Genomic DNA, 26,663 nt, shown 5'->3' on the forward strand with positions numbered 1-26,663 from the left:
TCCCAGCAGCCCCCCAGCCGTGCGCTCCCCCATTCCTCAGTGCTGATCCGCGTCAGCATCGTCAGCATCGAGGAGGCCTGGGAAGCGGGGCTGTGGGGTCAGGGGGTCAAGTCCTCTGAGTGTGACCCAGGACAGGTCTTGGTGCTTCGTGAGCTGGCTTCCTGTGGAAGAGGCTGGAAATCCTGAGTGGCCAGCTTCGCGAGGGACCCCTCCCCTCTCCCCTCATCACCTTGCTTTACTCTTCTCCCGTGGGGTTTGGCGTGACCTCTGGGTTTGGGCCGCTCTTCCCTCTGTGAGCCTGCCCCGTGCTGTGCAGAGGAGGCCGGGTCCTGGGAGGCTGACCCGGGTGAGATCTGGGAGGAGGGCCGCCTGCTGTGTTCTAGTGGGCTGTCTCGTCACGTGGGACCTGAGGGTCTGCGACGGCCTCCAGAGTGCCCTCGGGGGCCCATGCGTGGAATCCTGCAACCAACCGTTCTTGGCTTTAGAATGTTCCACGTGTGTGACTGTGGCCCTGGCATCTCGCTGCACTGTGCCTTAAAATCCTTAGCTGTGTAGCCACTGCCTGGGCCACACGCCATTACATCTGCTTGAATCTGGGGCGGCCGGGCTGGCAGCAGTACAAAAGGCTGTTTGGTACATAGGGGTGGTACTCCCCCCTCTCCGTCCTGTCCTTCCTTCGAGAGGCAAGCATTTATCAGTTTCTTCTGTATTGTTTCAGGTTATATGTATGTATATATTACTGTAGTATATTAGTATAAAGTCTATCTTAGGGTTCTCCAGAGAAACAGACCCAGTGATGTCTATGTATATGAGATTAATTTAAGCAACTGAGTCACACGACTTCAGGCTGGCGAGTCTGAAACATGCAGGACAGGCCAAGAGAGGCAGACCCAGGGAAGAGTTGATGTTGTAGCTCAAGTCTAAAGGCAGTCTGGAGGCAGAATTTTATGTATACACACGCAGATGAATTCCGTATAATGTAGTACAGAGGGGTTTTGTGTAGTTTACCCAACTTTCTCCAATGGTGACGTCTCACATAACTAATAGCAAAACCAGAAAATGGACATCGGCATAATCTACAGACTTTATTCACTGTGCATGTATGGTCACGTGTATGCACGCATGCATTCTTGTAACCTCCACCTCAAACAAGACGTAGATCGGTTTCATCCCCACAATATTTTTATCCCTCTTAGATACATAAATACAGATATCCTGGAGTTGGCAAGTGTTGTGAACTTAGGGAAGCAGTGTACTAAGGTGTTCATCAGAGAAGAGCTGGTGTCCAGTTTAGGTTGTCATCATCACTTCCTGATGTGAATCCCAAATTACTACTTTGGTTTTTTTCTAGTATTAACAAATCCCTGACATGAGGTGGATCTTTGACTTACGTAGCATCACTAGATGACCTCTAGTGCGCAGACATGTGCTGGGCCAGCTCCTGGGCCTCTCTTTGTTTTGAGGGTGGTGGGACATCAACACCAGACTGAAGGTTGCCTAGATCTCCCCCAAACCCAGATTACCCCCCAACCCCTGTTTTTAACCACATCAAATGTATTTATTTAATACTTTGACTCATGCTTTTGGTTTTGATCTTCTTTTGAAAGATTGTTTTTCTCTTTTTCCCTTCTCTCCACATAGGAGGAAAAGAGACGTAGAGTTACATCCAGAGAACGGTAAGAATAATAAAGCTTTTTGTTCTGTGCAATATGTAATCTTGATGACTGAAATTACTTTTGTGAAATCTTTTAAAAAGAAGAACTTTATAGTGAGTTGCCAGGGTGACCATAGATAGCTTAAGGATGCTGGGTTTGCAGTCAGGTTATTAACCTTGTGATTCAGGTAGAATTGTCTTACAAAGAGTGAATTGGGGGCAACTGGCAGTTATCAGAACTAGCTCTAAAGGTTGTATTAAATATTAAATGTTGAGGTAATATATGCCTTTTAGGGCTCCTGAGATGAAGATTGATTTTGGGGGTGGGGGGGTAGGAAGGAAGACCTTTTGAAAACTGCCTCCACGGGAGGAGTCTGTGAAAGTCATCCTTAGGGTGTGTGATTTTGCTTGACAGAGTTGCTGGACCGCTCCCTGCAGAAAAACTGGGAAGAGTAAGACCAGGAACACACGTGGAAGAAGAAGAAAGAGATGATAAAGTAAAGCCTGGTCACCTCCAGGTTTGTCACTTCCACCTTAATCTCAGAACCCATTTGGTTTTAGGAAGGGGGGTCAGGGTGTGGGGAGCGTGTAGGAACAGAATGACTTTCACTAATGATCAAAATGACCTTGGATTTAGCTAAAATGCTCTTCAAACTCATTTTTCTGCTGGTTCTCTATGTGGAAGGTGTGTTACGTGGCTCTGGTGATAGTAAATCAGCGGTAGGCCTGGAAGTCAGCTGGACCTCTGCTACTTGATCACTCAGTCACAGAGCTTCAGTCTGTCCCCTCTCCTGCCTGCGTCTCCTGCCCATGAGGTCTTTGTGAAGGTCTCATTTCCAAACACATGAGGTGCTAAAGTGCTCTAGTATCGTCCAGGTATAAAGTTGCATTCTTAACTGAGATCAGACCAGTTCTTTCCCCAGACCTCGAGCTCCTTTGTAAAATCAGAGTTTCAGGTTCTATGAAATACAGATATACCCACTGAACCCCCATGGGAGGGGGGGGAGGAGAAGGGATTGGGGATCTGATACTGGAAGCTTTACAATTAGACAGCACTGCCCCATATGACAAAGGGCTGACATTGGTCGGGCACAGGTGGTAGAACAATATCACATCCCTTTTGGTTTTATTAAGACGTTGATTAGAAGTTTCAGCTCAGCAGAGGGGCAGCACCCGGGGCAGGCACTGGGCCTCCACCATCGATGGATCCTCCCCTCCAGCACCCAGGCTAGGTACTCAGTTACCCGCAACCCAAAGGGCAGGAACAGAGATCTGCCAGGCTGGCCTTCCCAGAGGGCAAGTGTAAGCAGCAGAGCCAGGAATGTGAGCGACAGGCTTTGCTGGGTTGTTGGGAAGGAGGGCGACGTCTGGCTCGGCACGGCTGGAGTCAGCGCTAGCCTCCCCTCGGACACGTGCACTGGGCCCCCTGGTCTCAGGCGCACACAGGCCTCCAAAGCCCTTCCGTCGGGATGGCGCTCAGACCCTCCACCCAGCCCACCCTCCCGCCCCAAACACCAGCAGGTCAAGCACCACTCAGAGAAGGGGGCCTTTAAAGGGCTTTAGAAAATCTTAGAATCCGGATATGGAAGCTACTATGTTTCACTTCTGGCTGAGAGCTCTGCTCCCAGAGCACAGGATGGCCGAGGGGGGCGAGATGGGAGGGTCTCGCTGTGACCCCGAGGCACTGCTGGCCTTTTCAGCCACATGCCTGCCTTCCTTGGAAATACATTTCATTAACAGCCAAAGGGAACACCCTGAGAAACAGGAGGAATTATTGGTTCCTTGCAACCCTTAGCAACAGTGAGTTTTCACCACCGTCTATTTCGTCTGCTCTCTGCAATGCGCTGGAACTTTCCTTTGGGCTAAATGTGCCTCAGCTGTCCACGGCACCCTACACACTTGGCCTCTCCGCCTGACCCGGGAGTGCCCTGGGCCCCAGGGACAGGGTCCCTCCTTCCTGACGACCCCCTCGTGGGAGTGCTGAGGCCAGTCAGCCCCCAGCTCTGGGGGCTCAGCGTCCCCTAGGAAGTGACTGCGAGTCAAGCTCCCCAGCGACCCCCTCCGCCCTGGTCTCCCTCCCGCCAGGGCCGCTTCGTGCGCGGTGCCGGTCGCCCCTCCTCAGGGGGGAGGAGACCCGGGCCGACTCCGCTCCACTGACCTGCCGCTGCCCGTCCGGGACGTGGCCGAACAGCCGGTAGGTGTCAGGGAAGCCCCGAGGGCGGGCGCCCTCCCGCCCCCTCGTGACACGGTGCTGCTCCGGGTGGAGCCCGCGGCCCGGGTGGCAAGAGGCGCGACGGGGGTGGGAAGGAGATGGGGCCACGGGAAGCCCGGGCCGGGGCGCAGAGGCAGGAGGCGGCGAGGGGGACCGGCCCAGCCGCGAAGCCTCTGCCTCCACCCCGCCCAGGACCGAGCGGTCCTTAGACCTCCCTGCCGGCCCCTGGGCTCGGGGTGGGTGACGGTCGCGCCGAAGAAGCCGTCCCGCTCGAGCCGTCCAGAGAGGCCGGCCCAGGGGTTGTGCCTGTTCCCGGCGTGGGGGCGAGCGAGCGCCAGGGCATGAGGGTGTGGAGCCGTCTGGCCGCAGGTCACAGGCTTTGCCTGTCGGAAAGGAGGGCTGCGATGGGGCTGTGCCGACGGAAGGGGAGGATGGAGCCGCCCACAGTCCCCGTTTGCCAGGCAGAGCTTCATTGCGGACCCCGTTCTCCGCAGCCGTGCGCAGCAGAGACACCCAGGCCTGGCGACTCTGCACCCCACCCAGGGCAGCTGGGTTCCTGCGCGGCAGCCCCGGCATCTCCTGCTGAGAAACCCCAGAGACCGTGCTCCTTTCCCCGAGCCCACCGCAGCGCTGCAGAGCCCAAGGGGGCTGGGGCTTCACCCCAAACTTGAGGAAGCCACACCTGGGGGCCGCAGCACAAGCGGGGCTCCCACCTTCCCCGCAGGAGCAGACCCCGCGGAGGGTCTATCTTTTGGAAGTAAATTTAGACTAACAGGTTTTACACACAGAATCTTAGAGCTGGGAAAAGTCCTTTGTGTCATTCATGTAGCTTCATAAGATTTTTTTTAAATGAGAGGATGGATTTCCTTGAGCAAGAGTGAATTTCCAGGAATGGGTCCCTGGATACCAAAGACTGTTTTGGGGAAGAAAGATGAATCTATAATGTGAACGCCTTATAGAACTTATTCTATATTGTAGTTCTGTCTGGAAACACATGTACCGTTGATCTTTGTAGCAGCCCTTAACATCCTCAAGAGAAGCTCTCATTTCCCCATTAGTACTTGTTATAGACTGAATATTTGGGTCCCCCCAGCGTTCACATGTTGACACCCTACCTCCAATGTGATGGTATTAGAAGGTGGGTCTTTTGGGAGGTGATTAGGATTTGATGAGGTCATCAGGATGGAGCCCTCATGATGAGATTCTTACCCTTGTGAGAGTCATGAGAGAGCTGGCTTTTTCTCTCTGCTCTCTGCCCTGTGAGGACACAATGAGAAGTGGACAGTCTGCAACCCGGAAGAGAATCCTCACCAGAAGGCGATGATCCCGGCACCTAGATCTCAGACTTTCAGCCTCCAGGACTGAGAAAATACATTTTTGTTGTTTACAAGCCCCCACCCCGCCCCGTTTGTGGTACTTTGTGACAGCAGCCCAAACTGACTTAGCACTCTTTTCTTCAAGTAAATGGAAGAGTTTGTGGAGCCCATCCATTTTACGATACAATTTCCCAAATAACCAAGATTCTCCCTGTACACTCTGATTTGTCAACTTTTTTATTTATCAAAATTGTTATAAAAAGTTTCCATATTTTTTCCTAATAAATTGTTTCCAATCCATGTTGCCACTATAATGGTTCTATGATATTAATAATTTGAGCCCTAATACCCTGCTTAAAATAATCATTTATTTGTGTTATGAATAAGTTCAGGGTTCAAATGCAAAAGTTTTAAAAGGATATACTGTGTAAAACATCTATGTCACCCCTCTGAAGGAAAGAAGGAGGGAAGAAAGGAAGGAAGGAAAAAACATTGAATTTGCCCTCAGTTTAGCTGCCACTTCCTAAGGGAAGCCCTTTCCAAGTCCAGACCCCCAGGCATCACAAATAAGCTCTCGTGGGACACTGTCCATACTGTTGCACGTCATGTTTCCTGAAAAGCTGATTCTGAGACAAGGACAGACTTTCAGGAAGTTTCTTGGGGTGTGTATTTTGGGATAAACATAGAATTACCGTATGACTCAGCAATTCCACTCCTAAATCATTAAAAACAAACACTCAAACAAATCTGCGTACACACATGTTTATAGCAGCACTATTCACAATAGGAAAATCATGGAAATAACCCAAATGTCCATCAGTGTATGAATGAATAAACAAATTGTGGTATATACCTACAGTGGAATAGTAATTCAGTCATAAAAAGGAATGGAACAATTAAATATCAAACAATTACACGGCCAAAAACATTTTTTTAAGAAATGAAATACTAATACATATTATAGTGTGGATGACTCTCGCAAACATCATGCTAAGTGAAAGATGCCAGACACAAAGGTCACACATTGCATGATTCCATTTATCTGAAATATCCAGAATAAGTAAATCGATAGAGAAAGAAAGCAGATTGGTGGTCTCCACGACCTGGCAGAGAGAGCGAAGTAGTATCTTCTTAATGGGTACAGAGTTTCCTTTTGGGGTGATAAAAACGTCTGTGGGAAGAAAAAAATTTTTAATTGGAAAATCATTGATTAAAAACAGAAGTCTGGGGGGTATTTCTTGGTACTGCCTTTCCCAATTTCGACGGTAAATGGTCAAGTACACAGTAAATGGTCAAGTACAGCAGCCATGGTTTGAGAAAGAAATGATGACCAGGGCTCAGAACACTCACTCAGGGACGAGGGTGAGGGTCACCCCACCAAGTAAGCCATCCGTTTTAGCAGAGATACTATCCAAGGATGAGGGGACTTGAGAATGGATAGCACAGGAGGGAGACAATGACTATTAGTTGTGGCCTTGAGGCCACCTACAGTAACAGAGGCTATAGTTCCACCCACTGACCCTCCTTTCACTAGTAGTTCATCTCAACTCACCCTCTCCCCTACAAATGATCCATGGAAGCTATGAAAGAGTTGTTTCCAGAACTTATGCAAAGACGTTGATCCAAGTAAAGGCAACAAAAGCAAAAATAAACAAGTGGGGCTATATCCAACTACAAAGCACAACAAAGGAAACGAACAACAAAATGAAAAGGCAACCTACCGAATGGGGGAAAATTTTTACATATCATATATCCTATAAGGGGTTAGTATTCAAATTATATGAAGAACTCATACAAAAAAAAATAGAAAAAAATATCCAACTAAGAAGTGGGCAGAGAGTCTGAATAGACATTTTTACCAAGAAGATACAGAGATGGACAGCAGATAATTAAAAAGACACCTAGGTTGGGTGTGGGGCGGCTCCGGGGCCGGGGATGGCGGCGGCCGCCGTTGCGGCGGCTCCGGGACCAGCGGGAGGAGCCCGGGGAGCGCCGTGAGATGGGCCGGCTCCCAAGCCAGTGGGGAGGACACTGCTTCTTATTACAGCTGCTCAGAAGCACCACTGGAAGCTCAGATGTGGGCACCCCAGCCAGCAGCAGAGAGGGGTGCAGGGGAGCCACAAAGAAGCCCCTTCTGATGCCCCAAGGAGCAAGCCGACCCCTTCCAGGCTCCAGGAACACCACAAAGCAATATGAAACCTGTTCATGAGAGGAGTCAGGAATGCCTTCCACCAAAGAAACGAGACCTCCCCGTGACCAGCGAGGATATGGGGAGAACTACCAGCTGCTCAACTAACCACACACCCTCCAGTGATGCCTCTGAATGGTCCCGAGGGGTGGTGGTGGCCGGGCAGAGCCAGGCAGGAGCCAGAGTCAGCCTGGGGGGTGATGGAGCTGAGGCCATCACTGGTCTGACGGTGGACCAGTATGGCATGCTGTATAAGGTGGCTGTGCCACCTGCCACCTTTTCCCCAACTGGTCTCCCGTCTGTGGTGAACATGAGCCCCTTGCCCCCCACATTTAATGTAGCGTCTTCACTGATTCAACATCCAGGAATCCACTATCCCCCAATCCACTATGCTCAGCTCCCGTCCACCTCTCTGCAGTTTATCGGGTCTCCTTATAGCCTTCCCTATGCTGTGCCACCTAATTTCCTACCGAGTCCCCTCCTTTCTCCTTCGGCCAACCTCGCCACCTCTCACCTTCCACACTTTGTGCCATAGGCCTCGCTCCTGGCAGAAGGAGCCACTCCTCCCCCCCCGGCGTCATCCCCGGCCCATTCGTTCAACAAAGCCCCCTCTGCCACCTCCCCGCCTGGGCAGTTGCCACATCACTCGAGTACTCAGCCACTGGACCTCGCTCCAGGCCGGATGCCCATTTATTATCAGATGTCCAGGCTACCTGCTGGGTACACCATGCATGAAACCCCTCCAGCAGGTGCCAGCCCAGGTCTTACCCCTCAGGAGGGCCAGTCTGCTCTGGAAGCAGCCGCTGCCAATGGACAGAGACAACGAGAGAGAAATTTAATGAGACGGGAAAGCGAAGCCCTCGACTCCCCCAACAGCAAGGGTGAGGGCCAGGGACTGGTGCCAGTGGTAGAATGTGTGGTGGATGGACAGTTGTTTTCAGGTTCTCAGACTGCGCGGGTAGAGGTGGCAGTGCCAGCACACCGAGGGACCCCAGACACCGACCTCGAGGTCCAGCGGGTGGTTGGTGCTTTAGCTTCTCAGGACTATCGTGTGGTGGCAGCTCAGAGGAAGGGTGAGCCCAGCCCCCTCAACCTGTCCCATCATAACCCCGACCATCAGGGTGAGGGGCGAGGGTCAGCCAGGAACGCAGCAGAGATGGCCGAGAAAAATCAGGCCCGAGGGTTCTACCCTCAATCCCATCAGGAGCCCCTGAAACATAGACCTTTACCCAAAGCAATGGTTGTAGCCAATGGCAACCCGGTGCCCACTGGAACTGACCCAAGCCTGCTACCCATGGGCTCGGAGATCCTGGTGGCGTCAAGTTTGGACATGCAGGCCAGAGCCGCCTTCCCAGACAAGGAGTCAACGCCACCCCCCTTTACCTCTTCCCACTTGCCCTCCCATTTCATGAAAGGCGCCATCATCCAGCTGGCTACAGGGGAGCTGAAGCGGGTGGAGGACCTCCAGACCCAGGATTTTGTGCGCAGTGCCAAAGTGAGCGGGGGGCTGAAGATTGACTCTAGCACAGTCGTGGACATTCAGGAGAGCCAGTGGCCTGGATTTGTCATGCTGCATTTCGTGGTGGGTGAGCAGCAGAGCAAAGTGAGCATCGAGGTGCCCCCCGAGCACCCCTTCTTTGTATATGGCCAGGGTTGGTCCTCCTGCAGCCCTGGGCGGACTGCACAGCTCTTCTCTCTGCCCTGCCATCGGCTACAGGTGGGAGATGTCTGCATCTCTTATCAGTTTACAGAGCTTGAACAGTCACTCAGTTTCTCAGTCCAGCTGTGCTCCCCCAGGCCAGCTGGCTCCTCCCCGAGAAAGGCCTGAGAGGACAGTCTTGGGACCCCGAGAGCAATGTGACAGTGATGGGAAAAGCCAGCCGTTAGGCGAGGGCTCCCGAATGGTAGAGCCCTTGCAGCCAGAGCCTGGTGCTCAGGCCTGCTGGCCAGCCCCGAGCTTCCAAAGATACGGCATGCAAGGGGAGGAGGCACGGGCTGCGCTGCTCCGTCCCTCTTTCATTCCACAGGAGGTAAAGCTGTCCATTGAAGGGCGTTCCAATGCAGGAAAATGAATCTCTCCCAGACCCGGACTGGGATGCTACCCCAGAGCTGGGCCTCACCGTGAGCAAGCAGAGGATTTGCACATGCCGAGCAGGGGATGGCTCTCTTGGCAGTGAGGTTAGTGGGGAAGAGGAGGCGTGAAGGCAGCCTCCCAAGGCAGGGTCTGTTGCCCATTATCCCATGGCGTCTTTTCAGAACAGCCCCAGAGGGTGCTGTGATGGGGAGCAGCAGGCCTGGGCCAAGGAAGGAAGGGGGTGCACGCAGGATAAGAAACATTCCAAATATCAGGGCCTCCCTGTTCTTTCCTCCTCATCCCTAGCTCCTGCAAGGAGAGAGTCAGGCTTTGGGAGCAGGTGCAGAGGGAGGGAGCAAAGAAAGAGCCAAAAATGATGATCCACAGCTTATAGTAGCAGTTCAGCTATCTGAAGTTTTTTTTTTTCCCTTTCTTTTTTGTGATGGGAGGGCAGGAGGCCCCATGCTTGGAAATAAGAGGGTTCCCACCCAGAACTCTTCTTTTGAGAGCTGTGCACTTTAAAGGGTAGTTTTGTTATAGATGTCTAAGGCTGGGTGTGCAGGGGACTCTGCTTGATCCTCTGCTTCAGGCCTTTCCCATCTCTCCCCATCATTCCTCCCACAAGGCTTCTAGCATTAGGAGAGAGAAGCCGCTCCAGGGTTCAGAGTGAAGTACTGCCTTGGTGGGGACCCAGTCACGGGACTTTGGGAGAAAGACCCGATGGCCAGACTGACCGGGCTCTAGGCAGGGCTTCTGGAAAGGTAGCTGACCTAACAAGGCTCCTCCTACTCAGCATGCCAGACCCACTTTGAAATTGTACTGAATCTCTAGTTGGTAATGGTGACTTTTGAAAGAACCAGTGGACCGTTTTCCCTAGGCCCCTACACCCGGTCCTCTGTCTGTCTATGTTGTGCCTAAGTGCCTGCACTGCCCCCACCCTTCCGCTGACCTAACCTGTCTGCATGGTGTCTTGACCTGGGCCTATTTGTAGCTGCACTGCCTTTCCCCTTCTGCAAAACTGGTTTTGTCCACTCTGACCAAGGCCTCTAGTTTTTGATGTGTAGGGGTCTCTCTGGTTTCCCTTTCAGTTCTATTCTCTATTTTTAAAAACTCAGAATCATGTCCTCTCCTCTTCTGCAGTTGAACCAGTTGGTGGAGAAACGAATGGAACTATGCCCTGGGTCGGGACCAGTACAGCTGGCTGGGCAGTGCCCATCCTTGCGTTTTTACAGAGTCCCTCCCATCTTACTCCACTCCTTCTCCCAGCATTCAGGCTTCTCCAGGCTGTCTCCTCCCATAGCCAGCTCTAAGGTTTTGGGATACTCTTTTTTTTTTTTTTTTTAATTTTGGCCACACCATGTGGCATGTGGGATCTTAGTTCCCCGACCAGGGACTGAACCTGGGCCCTCAGCAGTGAAAGCGCAGAGTCCTAACCACTGGACCACCAGGGAATTCCCTGGAATAGTCTTGATAATGTTTCAATACCTGAAAAGTCTCCTAGATTCCATTTCATGGTGGAGTATTCCTCTGCAAAGAGTATTTTCAATCTTAGTTGCATTTGCCCCCTGTGTCTTAAGCCCACTTTTTCTTCACGACTTTCAGCATCACCTCGGACTGTGGGATTCCAGTGGGTGTTGAGAATTAGGCTTCCCCCATCAGCTTTCAGGTGGGTGGGTGGGTTTTTTGTTTGTTTTTGGGGGGTCTTTAGACTCTTGAACAACTCAGGGTATTGTCCACTCAGCTCTCTTATGAGGCTTCTCCTGGGGTATGACCCTGGCATTTCCTTTCAAGATGGACTGGCCAAGGCCTAGCCTGTTGTCAGGAGTCCCAAACCTCTGAGGTCTGATCTCTGCTCTGTCAAAGACTTTAGGCAAGTCTTGTGACCTCTCGCTCTTTCACTTCCTCCCCAGCTGCCAAATGGGGATAAATAATCTTACCTACCTCCTGGGGGGAGGGGGAGTTCTGAGAATGGAGTCCTTCTTAGTGTTCAGGTGCTAAAGGTTGTTCTCCTGGGGGAACAAAGTGACTGAGACTGGCTTGTTTGCTGCAAGCCCTACACTCCACTGTTTCATTCCTTGAGAGCAGTTACCTGGTCAGTCAGCTTTTGGAGGCCCATCCAGAGGAAGCTGCTGACCCGACCACAAGTATGTAAGTCTCCAGTTCACCTCACAACCAAATACCAACCGTGTCTGGTGAACACTCAACCTTGTACACATTTGGGATCATGTCTTTTCCCTTCTCTGTCCCCATTCTCTCTGAATGCTGCTTTCTCTGGCTTGTTTCCCACAGTTGGGGGCCTGTGGGGCTGAGTCTCAAGGAATCCTCTCAGAGGACGGCCCTCGGAGAAGGCCTTGTTTCTGGCTGTTCCATGAGCAACGCATTCCTAGTTTCTCATGCACGGGTTTCTCAGAAACATCCTTCCTCATTAGGAAGGCTCATCAACTGAATATAGCGACAGGCACACAGTGGACACTAAAGAAATATCCACCAAGGGTACCAACCGAGCTTCCTCCTTATGGGAGCAAACCTATATCTAACCAGATACAGGCCAAGTAGTTTAAATACAAGAAACCCTCACTGCCCAGCCTGGTAACTTCCCCTTAATCCTGGAAAGAGAAAATCTTGTGCACCTTGGCAAGTTGGGCCCTGAACTTTCTGCTGCTGTTCCTCTTCTGTCTTGCTGGTGAAGCAACACTGGCACTTCCTCTGATCCTGTGCCATGCATATGTAATATATTAATACTTGATTTTGCTGAGCTGCAGAGGTGTCTTTTGTAAAGTATGGTCTCCCAGGGAAAGAAGCTCTGTGCTCTAAATCCTGGTCAGAGCTGAGGCATTCCCCTTACCTTTTCCCCCTGTTTCAGTCTTTTCTTCCAGGCATGAGGAATGAGAGTAACCTATGGTGTGTCCATCCTTCCTTTTAAAGATTTCATAAGTGTTATTATAAGAGACCTAAGAGCAGTTTTGAGACAGCATTTTGGTGGGAAGCTGTCAGCTTTTGGGGGAATGGGCAGTTAAAGAAGGCCAATGTCATTAGTAGGACAGTCCCAGAGCTTAGGGGTAGAAAGGAAGATGGCTAACTCTGGCATTAAACAGAAATGCCTATACCAGTTTGGGAGTAGGGGAACCAGGTGAAGGACGGTAATATATCCAAGTCTTGGATCATCATTCCTATCAAGATTAGTGTACACAGAGGAGGGGGAGTGGCATGGGGGAAGGGGAAACTGGGAGGTCAGAGCTGAGCACTCGTACCCAAGGGGGAGGGACCCCAGTAGATCTGGACTGACCCTTCTACACTCTTGGTCCCAGTTGGTCATAACACCAAGGGCTTTGGTCCGTGCTGCTTTGCCACTGCTGCTGTCTACTCACTGTCCCCTTTATAGCTCTCTGTCTTTCTGTGTCTTTGGCCATATAGGTGAAATCCAGGCATCCTGTCCATCCTTACATGTGCAAGGGTTACTTTATAACAAAGTCATCTTGAGTAGGGATAGTATGAAATGCTGCTGGTGGGCTGGTGAATCCAAAGGGATATGGCTTCAGTGCTTGTTGGGAGCCCTTTGGCTCCAAATATCTGACTCTCTTGAGGGAGAGACAGGCAGGTCCTATAAGTGGGTGTTTTCTTTGTATTAACTTTCCTTTATGATATCTTGTGTCCTGTTTTAAAAATTAAATGATGGGGAACCAGATTAGGGCCTGTGTCAGCATCCCAGGGAGGTTCATCTGGCTCCAGTTAAATGGATTCTGGGGTTGGGGGAGCGTTTGAAATTTGAAATAGACCCTCAGGTGGGGTTTAGTTTTATTTTTACCACTGGGCGTCATAGAAGATGCACAGGGTGGTGGTATGATTTAAACCTGCAACAAGCAGGCATGTTGAAGAGTTGAGTGATCACACTGGAGATAAAGGGTGGACATGGGTTCACTGGGCAAGGGCTTGGGTCCATTGGAGTAAAGATAACCAGATTGGTTGAATTGGCCATGGGAGATTAAGTCACAGTCTTAAAGGCAAAGCAAATAGGGCAGAGGCCAAGCTTTAGGGAGACTTCTTGGCCTCCTAGGGCTAAGTTTACTAAACCACACTGAAGCTACAATACTTTCCAGATGGGAAAAAGTGTACACTACAGTTGAAGAGCTGAACCGTGTTAGGTTGGATGTTGACCAGGAACCTGTTAGCCCTTTGCTGGGAAGCCTTCACCCTCCAGCTTCCCTGGGAGAGGGAAGGCCTCCCACATTATGCAATAATAAAATAAGCGTCTGGGTCCTTGCAGCTGTCAGTTGCTCTGTCAACTCTAGGATCCATCTTTGGGCCAGAATCGTGGTCTGGGCCTAGGATGACACTGGCCCTTGAGATGCTAGAGTTGACTGCACTCTCTCCTTACCTGCAGACTATGCACAGTGCCTGGGGCGGAAGGAGGAGAGGTGGTGCGGTTTACCCTGCTGAGCCTCCCCAGCAGGAACAGTAGTAATGAATGCACTTTTCACACTAAGGTTTCTTTATTCATTCTCCTGTTAAGCCTAGATCCTTCCCTGGTAGACTGCAAATTCAAAGTCTGTGTGATCCCCCAAGCCATTCTGCTGCAAATGCACAGCAGTGAAGATGGCTTCAAACTGGGTTCCTGTCTACAGTGTGTGTGGCGGCAGCCCATGTGCCTTTACCTATTGTCAAACTTTCAAGCATTTATTTCTGTCTTTATGACTGTCATGGGGACTGAGGTTCTTCAGAGAGAGCGAGCGCGAGTGTGAGCAAGCTGATGACACAGTGGTTTTACACCCACTCCCCAGACAGGGAGTATGCACATAGTTGTGAGCTGTGAGTGGTTAGTGCATTGCTGATGTTGCTGAAGGCAGGGTTCATCCCTCATTTGCGTGACACTCGCATTCAAGAGAAGCTTGTGTCGGGGAAGAGACTGACAGTACTCGTGGCAAACTTGAAGTATTAAAAATAAGGCTGTCCCCTACAACCTTCCTCGTCACACACAGGATCCCTGTAGCCAAAACAGTATATGTTCCAGCTGCAGAGAGCGGACTGCTCTCAGCTCGCACAGCACCTTAGGGGAGGGAAGAATATATGGATAGGGAATGGGGCGGAGAAAGGATGGAAATGTTGTCATCAGGTGGCTTTAGGGTCCTCAGGAGTAGTAGAGAAGGACGGCACTGGGGAGGTCTGATGGATGGATCTGATTTGTGTAGGAGTTCCCTGTAGATAAATTACTGATCCCCCAACTACTATCCCCAGTATGTAATGGCTAAATTAATATGTAATCAACTGCATTGTATCTAAAGCCTTAGAACTAGTCAGGTGCTCCCCCCACCCGATACCATTTCTTACCCTCTAATCCTACCTGATCTTTAACAAAGCATTAATAATTCTAAGGATAATCTCTATTTTGTTGTGCTTTTTTGTAACTGTTTTAAATAAATCAATTTGTACTGTAAAAAAAAAAAAAAGACACCTAAAATCACTAATCAGCAGAGAAATGCAAATCAAACCACAAAGAGATGTCACCTCATACCTGTTAGAATGGCTAATATCAAAAAGACAGGAACTAACAAGTGTTGGCAAGGGTGTGGAGAAAAGGGAAGCCTTGTGCACTGTTGGTAGGAATGTAAATTGTTGCAGCCACTATGGAAAACAGTATGGAGGTCCTCAAAAACTTAAAAATAGAACTATCATACGATCCAGCAATTCCACGACTTGGTATTTGTATGAAGGAAACAGAAACTCTAATTCAAAATGAAATCTGTACCCCCATATTCATTGCAGCATTATTTACAATAGCCAAGACTTGGAAACCCCTCTGTTCATCGATGGATAAATGGATAAAAGACATTAGGCATATATATATGCCAAATTATTTATTTATATATATATATATATATATATATATACATACATATATATATATATATATATATATATATATATATACATAAAATTCAGCCATGAGAAAGAAACAAATCCTGCCATTTGTGACATGAATGGACCGTGAGGGCGTTATGCTAGGTAAAATATGTCAGACAGAGAAAGAAAAATCCTGTATGATCTCACTTCATATGGAATTTTTTAAAAAGCTCATAGATACATAGACTGGTGGTTACCAGAGGCAGGGGGTGGAGGGTGGGTGAAATGGGTAAAGGTGGTCAATATGTACAAACTGGCAGTTATGTCCTGGGGATGTGACTATAGTTAATAATATCGTATTGCATATTTAAAAGTTGCTAAGAGAGTAGATCTTAAAAGTCCTCATCACAAGAAAATCGATTTCTACCACGTATGGTAATGGATGTTAACTAGACATACTGTGGTGATCATTTTTTAAATTGAAGTATAGTGGATTTACAGTATTATACTGTAATAACTATATTAGAACACAGTGATTCAATATTTTTATAGATTATACTCCATTTAAAGTTATTATGAAACACTGGCTATCCTTATAGCTTATTTATCTTATGCATAGTAGTTTGTGCCTCTTAATCCCCTCCCCTACCCCTATCTTGCCCCTCCCCCCTTTCCTCTACCCACTGTTAACCACTGCTTTGATGTCTATATCTGTGAGTTCATTTCCTTTCTGTTACATTTATTCTTTATTTTTTAGATTCCACATACGAATGATAACATACCGTATTTGTCTTTCTCTGTTTGACTTATTTCAGTAAGCATAATAGTGTTGTAGCAAAAATAGAAATGAAGTTTTTCCTCTCCTGAAAATAAGGGAAGTAAAGGGGACAGTGAACAGGCTAGAGAAGACACATAAACTGGCCTGAAAGGGTTAATCGATCCTAGTTTTATTTAAACTGTTACTAATCTATAGAGTAAGTAACTAGATGTATCTTTCACAGAGCTAAATTACATTCTGTTCCTATCACTCCCTAGCTGTCTATGTAAATGACATGCTGCATCTGGTGCTTAAGCTCCCTGCCCTCTCTTGTAGCAAATCACCCTGTGTAGCTGTTTGCATTTCAGGAAGCAGATGGCAGGCAGATAACGCCGAGGCAAATGAACCCAATTCCCGGTCTGCCGGACCCAATTACCGGACTGCCTGACGCCAGCGATGCCGGTTTTGAAATAAGGCAAGAAGAAGAAGAATGCAGGACTTTTACCACTTTGCTCTTTACTATGACTCCCTGGACTGCGGTGGCCGCCCGAGGGGCGGGGACGCCAGCCGGGGCCTCCAGGCGTGTGTGGGCATCTTGTCTGCAGCCAGCGTCCCCGAGGCCGCGCTCGGCCCATAATCACTCAGTGAAGCTGCGCCGCGACAGCGCGGCTGACTTTTTCTGGCACTGTGAGGACCTGTGCGCATTGCAGGATTCGGTGCCTCTGCCCGCCGTGCGCGCCTCCCTGCGGGAGGGCCTGCTGGACTTCAACGCTGACCGCCTCCGCGGGGTGGACTGGGCGCCGCCCCTGAGAACCCTCTGCCCCCGATCTGTATCCAGAGCTTCTTCCAGCCACGGCTTGGCGAGACGGGTTTGTAGTTCCCGCTTCCAGGGGCTCTCGTGTGGGCGCTGCGAAGCGGGGTTTTAGATGGTGCAAGGTGGAGGTGGGCACTAGAACCGGTGCCCAGTGCCCGGGTGTGCGTGCACTAGATGGGGCGTGCGGCCTAAGACCCCTGCCGGCTCGGTGACCCCGGCCGAGTGCCTTAAGGCTTCTAGGTCTCAGTGTTCTCATCTGTAGCATGGGCTGAACAGGACTCACTCTCTGTGGCGGTTACAAGGTCGCATTCTGTTAATGCTTGTAGACGCTACAATGTAGAACACTTAGCACAGTTTGGAGCATTGTTACTTGTTCCACAGATGTTACCTGGTCTGTTGAACGACTTTGCCTGGTACACGCCAAAGCATTTAGGAAATGGATATATCCCATCTTCATTTCCTTTCCATTAAAACAGGGCTCAGGAAAAAAAAAACCTTTTTCTCAATAGTCGTATCATATAGTGGAAAGAGCACCGGTGTGAAGGCAGCTTAGGGTTTGAATTCCAGGGCTTATGCTCTCTGTGGCCTGGGCAGGTTACTTTTGAACTGCAATCCCCACACTTGTAAAATGACATGAAAAACCACTCTTTCTGTGGGTTCTTAGAATTAATTAAGCAGGTTATGTGTGTAAAGAATCCTGGCACTTGAATGAGTTGTCAGAACCAAGGGCTGCTGGAGACGATGCTTCTGCCCTAGGTAATCTCCCCTCCTACTGGGCAGCAGGTAAACACAAGCACAGTAGTCAGTGCTCTGGAAGAAGTGAGATCTGGTGCTACAGAGCACGGAATCTTTTGTTCTTTTAATTTAATTTTTATTTTATATTGGAGGATAGTTGATTTACAATATTGTGTTAGTTTCAGGTGTACAGCAAAGTGATTCAGAGTGATTCCGTTATACATATATCCATTCTTTTTCAGATTCTTTTCCCATACAGGTTGTTACAGGATATGGAGTAGAGTTCCTTGTGCTATGCAGTAGGTCCTTGTTGATTATCTATTTTATATAGAGTCGTGTGTACATGTTAATCCCAAACTCCTAATGTATCCCTCCCCCCACCTTTCCCCTTTGCAGAGCACAGAATCTTGGAAGGGAAAGTTCAGGGTAGGCTTCTTGGAGGAGGTGCCATCCTTTCTAAGGATGTGTAGAAGCTCCTGGGGTGGCAGGAGGGAGCGGTTTGTGTCAAAGTTTGAGAAATATAAGAAAATATGGCAATACTAAGGTACAGGACTGGAACTCAGGGTTTGGGAAGGAAATGAGAGTCGATACTGGAAACCTAGTGGGGCCCAACAGAAAGGGGCCTTGTTTGTCCTGTCAGAAGTTTAGATGTTTATCCTGAAGGCTGTGGGAAACCCTAAAGAACAGTGAGATGGACTTCTGGTTTAGAGACTCACTCGGACCTCCATGTGGAAGGCACTTGATTGGGTGCAGGGTGAATTGTAATCTAAGGGTCCCACTTCAGTTATAAAAGGTTGGACTGGATTTTGCAGATCCGAGAGAGAACGGGTGGGGCCTGGTGACCAGTTAGAAAAGGGAGGGCAGCAAGTGTGGGTGACAGTTTACAGCTGCATCTTTTTGTGAGATACAGAGCACAGTACGAAGGGATTGGCGGGGGGGAGAGGATCTTACTTCATCTTCAGTGCTTTAGAGGGGCCTGGTAGACAGGTCTGGGCCCAAGGTACAGATCTGGGCTTTTTGGGAGGACAGGTGTTTGATGGCATGGGAGAGACTTAGGTTACCCACAAGAAGATTTGAAGAATCATAGGTCTGAGGGCTTTTTAAGTGGGTATATTGAGGATGTTTATAAGCTGAAAGAAAGTAGCCAACAGAGGAGGAGTGTGAAGATCTAGGAGAGGAAATGATTGTTCATTTGTTTTCAAAAAGCTGAATACTTATCGTGTGCCTGGCCCTTTTCTAGGATCTGGGGTTCTAGCCATGTGTTACCTCTTCTGCAAGGACAGTTCAACTCATCCCCTGGTGAAGAGAAGTCAGATTATTCTTTGCATCCCATTCAGGTGTAAGAACTGTTCTGTATCTCTGAAGGGACTTTACTTAACCAGAGTAATAAGTTAGAAATCAAAAGAAATTAGAGCTGGAAGGGACCTTAAAGGCCACTGTACTTAATTTTGCCTAATATTTTATATTGATTGTAAGAAAAATTTATTGCAGAGCCCATTCTCTTCAGAGTTCCTTCACTGAACTTTCTTTATGTCTTTCATCCAGTGGGTCTAACTTGTAAATATTGGCCTCCTCCTAAATTTGCTTCTTCATTCACATTACATTTTTGCCTGGACTATGGCAGAAGCTCCTGGGTGGTTTTGCGGCCCCTGGACTCAGTTCCTCTAAGTTCATCTGCCTACTCGGGTTGAGTGATCTTCTAACATGAAAAGATACGCCTAAAATAATGCTGCTAATGGCTTGCCCACACAGTTAGTGCATACTAGCCGCCCAGCGTGTGCTCTGCACAGAGGCATGTAGTCTGAACTGTGCTCTGCCAAGCCTCCTGGGGCTCTTTGGCCCTGAGGAAGGAGAGCTTTTTGTGATCACTCCCTTTATCTAATTGGTCCTTCAGCAGCGGGGCACCTTTTTCTAATCAGCGGAGGCACCCTTACTCAGCCAGTGGTAGCCCCAGGGCTCATCACCTGTGGGATACAAGCCATGCTGTCTCCCAGGCTTGATTCGACCAACATCTCTATTTTCTGTCCCTTCTCACACTTGGACCCCTGGCGTTTAGTTATCCCCACCTGCAGTATTTACAGTGCGCAGCAGGTGTCAGGCTTGAGTGTCTTTGCACAGGTGCTCCCTCTGCAGTTAATGCACCTCCTCCTCCAACTCTGCATAGCCTCATCTTTCTCGATTGTACTTCAGGGTTATCATGAAGCCGTCACTTAGATATAACTTTTTGCCTCCATAGGAACCTCTGTGCATAAAGGTTATTGTTCTTTATCTCATGTGATTGAAAATTTGAGTTTATACATGTCCCTCCTTAATGAGGCTTTAAGGGCAGGAGTCATTTCTAATCCTTAGCACAGAGCAGATGCTTTTTTTTCTTTTTAGATGCTTTTTAATGGTGATAAAATGTATGGTTTAAATCACTCATTTTACAATAATTTTGCTTTAGGTTCAGACAGAAATAAAGTTTCCAGAAGTTGTGTTCCTGCAATAAGAAATAAAGATGTGACCTTCCAGTTGTGTAAAGCTCTTAAATGCTGTGTAAGTGCATCCGGTGCGCTAAGGAACTTGGAGCTAGATGGGCTAGTTCTGAGAGAGAGAGACTAAACTACATTAACAAAGGTAAGCCTTCATTGTGTCCTGCCAACATTTGATAGTTGCTTTTATGGCAAACTAAACGGGTAAAATTTTAAACTGTTCTTCCCCATTAAAGGGATTGAATAAATCGGCCACTTTGGGACACCTGTGTCTTGCGAATTGTCCAATTGGAGATGGAGGTTTAGAAAGTGAGTTTCAGTCTTGTTTAAGTCTCTTCCCATCAGACTGGTCTCGTGATTTCCTACACACCATGTTACTTCCTGTCTACCTTTTCTTGGTGGTGTTCATGCCTGGATTGTCTCCTGTACCTGCTCAAACCTTGGTCCATTCTCATTTGTACCATGGAAGTTTGTCATGCCGGATACTGTCAGAACTAATTTTACTTAAGTTTGTGTTAAGCTACAAAGCACACATTTTGTATATTTTCTGTTTTTTGTGTTTGTTTATATTTTTATGGTTTCTCTTCAAGAAATATTATGAGAAGGGAAATAGCAAGATGTAAAGAGCAAAAAAGTCATCATTCTCTTTAAATTGTTAGAACATCTATCTGCAATCATAATTAAAATGCACTGTGGTATATGTTAAAAAAGGAAATATATGTAATGTCCCGTAGGAGCAGCAAAGTCAGTGGTGTTAGTGGGGGTGTGTCATGGAAGTAATCACAAAGCAGGTGACTGTTGGTTGGGGTCCTGAAACATTAGTGTGTATTCCCTGTATCCAGTAGTGGTCTGGAGGGGTCAGGAAGCCTACCTTTCAATTTGAGGGAACAGAGGGTTTGAGGTCCTCTCTCTTCTATTGCTCTAGTATACTGCATAGCAACTAATAAAATACTGGGTTTATAGTTGATATTTAAATTGCTGATTGATCATCAAGGTTGGGATGTATCGCTGGAAATGAAAATAGGAAGAGTCTTATGCTTTTTAGGTTTTTCTTTTTTTTCCTATGTCTCAGAAGGCTCTTTGACAGGGGACTTTTTATTCTCCCATACAATTCCATGAATACTTTTACCCTGGCACTTAGTTTAATGGCATTTTCAATTTATACATGTCTTTGGAACACATACCGTAAACTATTTGAGGGTAATGACCCTGGCCATTGGTGGCGCATCTTAAGTGTGCATCGTGTTCATTTTTGAGTGTCATGTGGTCTACCATCAGTGCTTCCCTCTTTCACCCAGTTTTCTTCCTCATTTCCTTCTCCAAATTTGTCTCGTTTTTCTACTTTCCGTTTTGCTTCTCTATTCTTGCTTTCTCTTTCCCATTGCATGTGTCATTCTTCTTCTTCTTCTCCTTCTGACTTCATTATTATGGCCAACCGAAACCTTTTGTGGTATGTTCTCTGTCTTTCTTGCCTCTTCATTGCCATCCACAAACTCTTACAGAATATTCGTGGTTGACTCCCTTACTTCCTAGCATACCCGTGTACTTGATGATCATTTTAGAACATTGAAAAGGGTTGGAATTTTTAAAAATAGGTAATTATAATCAGTCTTCTTTCACCTCTGGCATAAGACTCTTCTTCCTCAATCTGACCATTCTCAAATCTAGAAGTACTCCAGCTCATTGGTCTTGCTTACCCCCATGTCTAGGCCAAAGAACTTGTGAAACCTTAGCCCTGTTTAATACTAGAATTTATCAAAACATAAGAGAGCTAATTCTGCCTAAGGGCACCGAAGAAGAATAAAGATGCCACAGATAAACGTTTTAGTCCATATTTATAATGGACTCTTAAGTGCCTAGTTGAGTGCTAACCATTAACTCACTTGAACAGCAGGGAGCTCATGACAGAAACTAACATGTTAATTGTATAGACACTTCACTTCACCATTCCTCAATGTAGCTGATAAACTGCATCCAGTTAGCTTAAATAACATGAATGATGAATTTCCCTGTGTATATAAATTGGGAGTTTCTAAAGTTATCTTTTTCCCTTTGTACAACTACTGACTGCCACCTCGCTTGGTCACTGCAATAGAAAATGATGACTAAGAAACACATTGTCTCAATATCAGTGGACATAATGTCCAGTATTGTATAAAGATCTCAAAATTCTTAATCTAAAAGATATATCTGGGCTTCCCTGGTGGCGCAGTGGTTGAGAATCTGCCTGCCAATGCAGGGGACACGGGTTCGAGTCCTGGTCTGGGAAGATCCCACATGCCGTAGAGCAACTGGGCCCGTGAGCCACAACTACTGAGCCTGTGCGTCTGGAGCCTGTGCTCCGCAACAAGAGAGACCGCGATAGTGAGAGGCCTGCGCACCGCGATGAAGAGTGGCCCCCGCTCGCCGCAACTAGAGAAAGCCCTCGCACAGAAACGAAGACACAACACAGCTAAAAATAAATAAATAAATAAATAAACAAATAAATAAATATATTTTTTTAAAAAAGATATATCTGCCAATATCTTATATCCTTATCCTTTGTTAATATAAATATCCCATCTGTGAAGGTCTCAGTTTCCTTACTTAGAATATGAGGTGGATAGAGTTGCTAATATCTAGGGACCTTTCCAATTTTAATATTCCCCGGTTATAAGGTCTGAGCCAAATACAATGGCTCCCTTCATCATTAACGTCGCTCATGATGAAAGTTATCAGCAAGTTCTACTTGTAAGTGATCAAACATTCATATCCATATATATTGTAGCACATTGACTTTTACAGAACTCAAAGTAACGCAACATAGTTACATTCATAGACTTAAGGTCACTGTGGTATACTTCACAATTTTTCTTTTCCCTAGGAAGGAAATGTAGATCCCTAGGAAGGGATTTCTTTCTCTGCCTTTCAGTAATGGAAGCCTTTTACGATCTCTTGGATCCTAAAAATGGGTAGGGTTTTGGCAGGTGGAGCTTAGGAGAGACCTTCCAGGTGGCAGGGACAACATGAGACAGGGCAGAAGGAAGAATGGATTTTGAGAAGGACTTGTTATCTTACATGATGAGAGCAGCGTTTCACAATCTCTGTCCTGAGGAACACTGGTTTTAGATGATGTTGATGTAGTTACAAGACAGAAGCATTTGGGAAGAGCCATACTCTACATCCCGACATGAAATTCAAGTTTCACTTTGTTACATTACATACTCTGAAAAGTTTTGGAGGAAGGAATTCATTTCATTTTTTTAATTCAGTCTTACTCACACTTACTTGACAAACCTATATTCAGCTGATGGGACTGTATTTTGTGAAAGGCCAATCGGAGAAATGCTGAGATGGAGCTTAGGATATTTCTGTGTTGGGACAGGCATGTGATTATTTTTCATATAATTCTTTACTGTTTGTCCTAACAATTGTTACTTTGCAGGATTTTTTTTTTTTTACATCTTTATTGGAGTATAATTGCTTTACAGTGTTGTGTTAGTTTCTGCTGTATAACAAAGTGAATCAGCTATATGTATACATATAACCCCAGGTTTCAGTTTTAAGCCTTCTGTTTTTATCTGAGTCATTGGGCCTCTTAGAAAGCTCAACATTTCGGGGGTCTTCATCTCTTATGTCGTTTCCAGAAGCTCCTGGCACTTACCACTATTTCCTCTTGATTCTTTTCCTCCGACTTCAAACTTCTTACGATTATGAGCTGATTGTTTTCTCAGCCTCTAGTGTCAAAACCAGCTACCTCGCTCATCTTCAGTGTCTCAGTTACAAGGTGCAATATTTCCCATGTTTAAATGTGTCCAAATATAAGTCAGGGATTGATACATAGCATATGCGTAATAAAAATTGTATTTCCATTTTTTCTTTGTTCAAAGGTATCCAAACACTGACCAAGTTCTTAAATTGAAAGTAGAGTGATCTAATTTATTCAGCTCATCCAACCATCAATATTGAATATTTGTCTTTTTTCTTACACATATTTCTTGTATTCCAAACGTGACATTCTAGAGCACAGTGAGCACATTTATAACTTATTACTGCATTACTACCTTGGCTATTCCTTGGCCAAAATTTACTTCATACAACTGACAGCCTAATTAACATACTTGAGTTTTTTTTTTTAATGTATGCATACAAACAATAAGCACCAATTGCATTGCTAATAACTGAATTTTTACATCTCTATGCACCCATGTATCCAACACCAGGTCAAGATATTTTAAAATATTTCTAACACCCTACAAGGTTCTCTGTTACTTCTTTCTGTTCCATACTCCCCCAGGGCAACACCCAAGCTGACCTCTATCACCATATATGACATACATGGAAACACACAGTGTGTATTCTTTGGTATCTGGCCTTTGGTTACATATCATTATATCAGCAGTTTATTCTTTTATTCTGTTTTCCTGATTTTTTAAACCTAGACATTCATACAGTGTCAAAGTACCACTGATTTCTTAATATTATTATGCTGACCTCCATCTTCAGGGACTTTCCACAGTCTTCCATGTGTCTTTCCACCTACTTTCTCTTCCACCTAATTATGTTTCATTTAACCCACCTCAGCCAGCCTTTCCCCCATATTCCCCAACACGTAGCACTCCTGTGTTCAGCCAGTTTTGTTCCCTATTCCATAAGCCCTCTGTGCCATTCCTGACACTGTGCCTGTTCCCTGCCCGGAAGGCCTGTTCCCTCTATATACTTGTTCAAGACTCAGTTTAAATGTTGCCTGTTCTAAGAAGTCTTCTCAGAAGAGGCCAGTGCTTTTTGGAATCCTTCTTTAATGAAATCCCATAGCAAGTGTAATCTGTCCTCCCTGATCTGGTAATTAATTATCCATTGTTCCTATCATATAGTGTTTGTTTTTCTTATGTGCTGTTATTATTTATTGAAGCAGATTATAGTGACTTGAACGAGGAACTGGGTCATTTTCCTCTTCATTTTAGTGCAAGTTTCTGTGATATGAAGTTAAACTCTTTTTCCCTCACTTCCCATTCACCCTCAGCACTTGTTAAACATAAAGTACAAGTGAAACGTATTGGTTAACAGGTTTTTGTGGTCCTTGATTCTGGTCCCTAGAGCTAAGCTGCACTTCTGTTGTGCTAATTTGACTGATTCCATATCGTCACATAACTTAGGAATTAACTAAATCATTACAAATTTAGATACATATAAGATATTATAAGAAACCCAGTGGATGTCACAAGTTGAGGCCTGTAGGAGAGTGTTGTATGAGGCCTAGTTCGGTGGGGCTCACACAGTGCTCGAGCCTTCCGATATTCCATTGTAAGTAAGAAAGAGGTATGCAAATATATGCTTAATATTTAACAGTGTTGATAAAAAAAGAGAAGAGAGAAAGGGACGACAGGTACTTTGAGGCTTTTTGGAATTCATGAACAATTATGATTGGATGGGGAAAAAGAAAAACCGAGGTCTAACCTCCCACAGATGAGCTCAGGAAAGAGAGAAGGGCTCATCTGGTATGCAGGTAGGGAGGTTTGACCTACAGAAACTTAGAAAACCTCAACAATCTGAGCACTGTTGGCAAGAGGCAAACTAAAGGGCTAATGAACGTCTGCAAAAGTCTCACACAAAGAACTTTGGCATGGTGTTCATCATCTAGCTAATCCTAACATGCAGACATTTATGAGAGTAAAGTCAGGTCTTTGCCAGAGTGGGTTCCTTATTTGGGCAACTGGGTCAAATGAAGAAAGGCAAATGTAGGCTGCCAGAGTAAATAAAGAGAGGAAAAACAAAAAGAACGAGACATACAATTCATCAGTGATGTCCCCCCAATATTCTTAGCCTCCACCTTATCTCCATCTTACTGGTAACACAGGAACTAGACTGAACAATCAGGTAAAAGGTCTCTACAGAAACTGAGGTAATATAGAAAATAAAACATAAAATTGTAAATTTTCTTCCTAGGGGTAATTGAGATGATAGTTCAGTAATAACATAAGATCAGTTGAAGTCTAAAGAAATTTTAGAAAACCTGGATAAAGTAAGACAACATCTGTTCGCTGGCATCAGAATGTTAGAGAGACACCAAGACATGTGGGCCAAGTTCTGGAGAGAAGGGAAACACAAACGCAAGCTAGACAAAGCTAGACGCAAGCAGCTTTTCTCCTTGGGGTATTTGCTGATTCAAATCTTACAGCCTAGGAGCTGAAAAGCCAAGGAGATCAAAAGACTCTAACCACAGAAGCCAAACGGCAAGAGCTCAAGCTAAAGGCAACAACTAATGGAATGACAAGCTAAGTGTATCTTTAGTCTCGCAGGGCTGCAGGAACCATTACATTTGAAGCCTAACAAATACAAGGGTAGTTGGGAATAGGGAGAATCCAAACGTTCACATGGTAATCCCAAAGGGCAACACCCGGAGAGGAAAGACAAGACAGAAATAGAGGAACCTTCACACAGACTGAAAAACAGCTTTGAAAGAGCTCAAACTGAGAATGGACTAAGGTTTCCAGTCCCTATAGTGACTGTCTGCCATGGGCAAAAGGAAATCTTTTCAAGAGAAAGATAACAACATCCAGAATGTGGAGGTATCTTTATAGTTTCCTAAAATAAGTTAAACCCAATTTTAATATAAAAAATAATT

At 46.5% G+C, this 26,663-nt stretch overlaps 1 protein-coding gene and 1 pseudogene across 9 annotated transcripts in view; both read left to right on the plus strand.

Moving 5' to 3' along the window:
- LOC130709379 (uncharacterized) overlaps nt 1-26,663 on the plus strand; it is a 133,352-nt gene that overhangs the window by 74,772 nt on the left and 31,917 nt on the right. The window contains exons 9-12 of one of the 9 annotated variants that reach the window (XR_009009916.1): nt 1,642-1,676; nt 2,070-2,172; nt 16,408-16,908; nt 20,032-20,204. The gene's annotated coding sequence lies outside the window, so the exon portion shown is untranslated. Of the gene's footprint in view, nt 1-1,641; nt 1,677-2,069; nt 5,497-16,407; nt 16,909-20,031; nt 20,205-26,663 lie in introns of those variants that run through there. The other 8 variants (XR_009009914.1, XR_009009909.1, XR_009009913.1 and 5 more) reach the window with 8 other exon arrangements.
- Nucleotides 7,070-11,131, plus strand: LOC130709375 (ataxin-1-like; annotated as a pseudogene).

Source organism: Balaenoptera acutorostrata, chromosome 1 (genome assembly GCF_949987535.1).
Source record: "Balaenoptera acutorostrata chromosome 1, mBalAcu1.1, whole genome shotgun sequence".
Lineage (NCBI taxonomy): Eukaryota > Metazoa > Chordata > Mammalia > Artiodactyla > Balaenopteridae > Balaenoptera > Balaenoptera acutorostrata.